We start from the raw sequence: 4,603 nt of genomic DNA on the forward strand, positions 1-4,603 counted from the left end.
TGTATGTTAAGTACTAGGAGTAGAGGCAATGCCTTACTCCCTTTTGATCTAAAACTAGAGAGAATCCTTTAAATGCCGAGAAGGATGTTAGGATAAGTTCGTAATGGGGCTTAAGATCCCCCACCAGTGAATTCAAATGCGGCACTTCAGCATGCTTCATTAGATCCACAGAATATTGCAGACTTACAGACATAAAAATTGTTGGAGCAAAAACGCAGAGAAGCAGAAGAGTCCAGACTTGTTGCAGAGGCAAAAATAGCTTAGGGGGTGAAATATTCAAGCCTAGACAGGTTGATGATCATCGGGTTCAGAGAGGCAGATCTCCATTTATTCTGACATATCAACACTTAGACCCGTATGAGAATCATGATAAAGATCTAAGTTATGTTGAGTCTATAGAGTCTGGAGCGATTGTTCCTCCTACTTTAGCCCCTAATGTGAAGTTTGATATCACTAGTGCTATGATCAACTTTTTGAATCTAAAGGGTGTATTTTTGGGTACAGCTAAGGATCATACAAATATGCACTTTACAAATTTTCTTAGTATCTGTATAAATTATAATATTCTAGGGGTTAATCAGGAAGTATTGAGATTAAAGTTATTCCCATTCTCTTTGATAGGTGAAGCATTACTATGGCTAGGGGAACTTTTAAGAGGATCTATCTCTACTTGGCACGAGTTGAAGAAATAGTTCTTGAGCATATTCTTCCCTCCTACACAGATTTTATAGTTGAAGGATGAAATTTACAATTTCAGATAAATACATGTAGAGTTTATGTATGAGGCATGTTTTCAATTTAAGAAAAAGCTGAGCATGATACCAAATCACAGAATCAAAGGATATAACTTGTTTGAGATCTTCTACAGATTATTGAATGATAGTTCAAGAGCTATGATAGATACTATTTTAGGATAAACATTTATATGTCTTCGCTGGGGTGCTGCACAAAAAATGCTAGATGATATCGCAGTGACCAACTGAGGATAGTACACTGAAGATTCAAAACATAGTAGAGGTACATATGATATTGGAGCAACAACTACTTATAAAGTAGCGAATGATATGGTAGAACAAGAGGTTGCATAGCTTCGTATAGGTATTGGGTTGCTTATGAAACAATTCATGTCAATGAGTGCTGAGAAGGTGAATACAGTTGTATCATAGGGGTATACTTACAAACAATATGAGATTGAATTTAAAGAAGAATCAAAGTATCTTGATCGTAGATTGGTTGATTTTCGATACCAAGGGCAAGGGACTCAAGGTTGGAGCTATTATAATGACAAATATAGAGATAGGAGTAGATATAGAGATGGTGATTGGTGGCATAAAGATGACTATAAGGAGAAGAGTGACAAGTATATTCCACCAGGTAGTTGAGATATAGAGTCAAGAATGGTGGCCCTTTTATCGTAGCTGGTCAATGGGCAAGAAAGTCAAGAGAACTGCCTGAAGGATATCAATACTGATTTGTCAGGATTGAACTAAAAAGTTGAGTCATATGCTATAGCAATCAAGAAATTGGAGTATCAATTTGGTCAGATGTTAACTACAGTGAACTAGAAGCAACCTGACACTCTTCTGAGCAATATAGTGGTAAATCCCAGAAATAACAGTCAATGCCATCCATTACCACTTGGAGTGGTAAGGTTACTTTAGACCTATATGTACCCACAGCTAATGAGAAGAAGAGCAAAAATAAGCCGGTTGATGTTGGAAGCAACAACAAGCAGAATGGGTGGGAATAGAAGGCTACAGATCCTATGCCGAAGCCTATTCCAAGACCCCTTCCACCTTATCCATAAAGAATGAAAAAGAAATAATGAGATGTTAAGTATCTGGAATCTTTGTCTATATTAAAAGTGTTGATTGTCAGCATACCGCTTATAGAGGCATTGGAGTAGTTGCCAGGATATGCAAAATTAATGAAGGAGTTAATCACCAAGAAATGGTCAATCAGTTATGAGCCAGTCGACAATATTCATCATTGTAGTGTTGTAGTTACTAGATCATTGGTATAGAAAAAGGCGAACCCTGGCGCTTTCACAATACCTTGCACTATTAGGTTTTTTAACTTTACTCGAGCATTATGTGACTTTGGGGCTAGCATAAACCTTATGCCCTTTGTTGTATTCAATCAGTTGGGGTTGGGAGCTCCCAAAAAATCTACCATGAGACTAATGATAGCTGACAAAATAGTAAAGAAGCATGTTGGTATCCTGTATGACGTGTTGGTAAAAGTGTCTTCTTTAATATTTCCTGTCGATTTTTTATATTAGATTATCAAAGGGATATTTAGGTCCTAATTATTTTTGGGAAGACTATTTTGGCTATAGGTATGATGCTAATTGATCTGGAGAATGTACGTATGATACTGCAACTCAATAATGAACAGGTGACATTCAACGTTTGCAAATCTATGAAGCAACCTGACGAATTAAGAGTGGTATCTATGATTAATATATATGACGAGGAGACAGATTCTTTCCATGATGCTGATGTAGTTAATCTGTGGGATGATGTTTCTGATGCAGTTGTTCCTATTGAAGAAAGAGTAGGTGTTGAAGCTCTGGCAGCTGTGATCAAGAATTTTGACTCTAATGATATCGAGGAGCATGAGAAGCTAGTAAGTGAACTACATGGGAGTGGTTATAATTTTGTGCCAAAGAAGCTTGATTTAGACTTAAAGAATAGAAATATTCCACCTGCTCACCCATCCATTGAGGAACCACCGGTGTTAGAGTTGAAGACCCTTCTATCTCACTTGCGATACACATTTTTAGAGGCCAACAACACTTTATCAGTTATTATTAAAGCTGATCTGAGACAACCAAAAGTTTAAGAATTATTATTAGTATTACAGATATTTAAGAGAGCCATTGGATGGCCTATCGCATTCATTGTGGGTATTTCGCCTGGTTTGTGTACTCACAAAATACAGCTTGAATTGGATTTTCTTTCATCTATTGAACACCAGAGTCGAATCAATCCTCCTATGCAGGAGGTGGTGAAGAAAGAAATAATCAAGTGGATACATATTAGTGTAGTGTATCCCATTACTAATAGTATGTGGGTTAGTTCGGTATAATGCATTTTAAAGAAAGGTGGAATTACTGTATGTAATACCTCATATTTTCCTAGCTTAGTTTATTTCTTAGTACACGGGAATTTCTATATAGAATTTTCAATACCCTTAGAATTTTCCATCTTAAGACCCACCATTGTGTAGGAAATTCAGTCAGCTTTCCAACGATATAAAATTCGGTCAAATTTGATATTTGGGTGAGAAGTTATGGCCCTTTTAGTAAGATAGTGTGCCAAACTAGACAGTACTGCATCGCTATGACAGGCCAAATGGAATTTTTCAATTTCCAGTGAAACTTCGTGATTCCAGCGCATCACGAAGAAGTACCAGTTCTCAATTAGCCTTTTGAAGTGTGTCAATGCAATAATGGAACATCGTTCAAGAGTGCTATTTTGCAATTATCACTTTCCAGTGAGACTCCGTGATACCTCTGCGTCGCACCAATGTGCAATTTTGCACTTGTCCTTTGAATGCACTAGCTGACAAAATCCGGTGACTCACTGTAATGCCACCGCGTCGTGATGATGGCCAAAATTAAAACCTTCAGCGACAAAAATTTAATTCTTTCCATGGGCATTTGGGTCTTTTTCCATGACCCTAATCAGCCCCAAACAGGAGATTTAATCCCTAATAACCAATTAGTCTCTATTTTATTCAATTTTACCCAAAATTAAGAGTATTCTCTCAATAAATAAAATACTAGCCTTCAAAAACCAAGAGCAATCCTCAAGAATTTCACAAAGATACTTCAAGAACTCATCTTCTCGGGCATGTCAGGTGTTTATCCATGGATCCTTACCACCCATGGAGCCCAAGAATCCCTTTTAAAAATACAAAATTAAGATTTCATGATTTACATGTTTGAATTAGATTGTAATCATGTTCATGATGTTTGTTTGGCTTTTTATCCATGATTAATTACAAGTTTCATGAAATTAAGATAGCATGTGTGATGAATTATATAATTTTTATGTTCAATCCTAGCATTTACAAGTTGAATGTCGTAGCCTTGATACTTATATATGTTTATTATCATTATATGCAATAATCATGCTTCCCAAGTGTCTGTTAGAATGCCTATGTGAATTGAATAGTACAACCATGACATGTTAGTGTGTGTTCCATTCATGTACAAGTTCATGCCATGTAAGTGTTTGATGAAATGCCCCAATGAATGAATTGTGATAAAATGATTTTCTATTATGCTTTTAAGATTATGCTATATTTTACTATTTATGCTATCGAGTCCTGGGGTATTCATTACCCAAAAAATCTAGTTGTTTACCTAGATCACAGTAGCTACAAAATAGTCTCAGTAATGTCATGAACAGTAGTACTCAGTCAGTTACAAAACTCAGTCTAGTTTAGTTCAGTTTAATAATTAGTGTCATTTAGTTCAGCTTAATAATCAGTGTCATTCAGTTTGGAGTAGGACTCAGCACCGAGCGAACCAAGGATGGGGGATCATTTGTAAGTAGAGGGTGTGATCCTAAGTAGTAGTCCTTGTATTCCAGGA

Source organism: Capsicum annuum, chromosome 11, assembly GCF_002878395.1.
Source record: "Capsicum annuum cultivar UCD-10X-F1 chromosome 11, UCD10Xv1.1, whole genome shotgun sequence".
NCBI classification, from domain to species: Eukaryota; Viridiplantae; Streptophyta; class Magnoliopsida; order Solanales; family Solanaceae; genus Capsicum; species Capsicum annuum.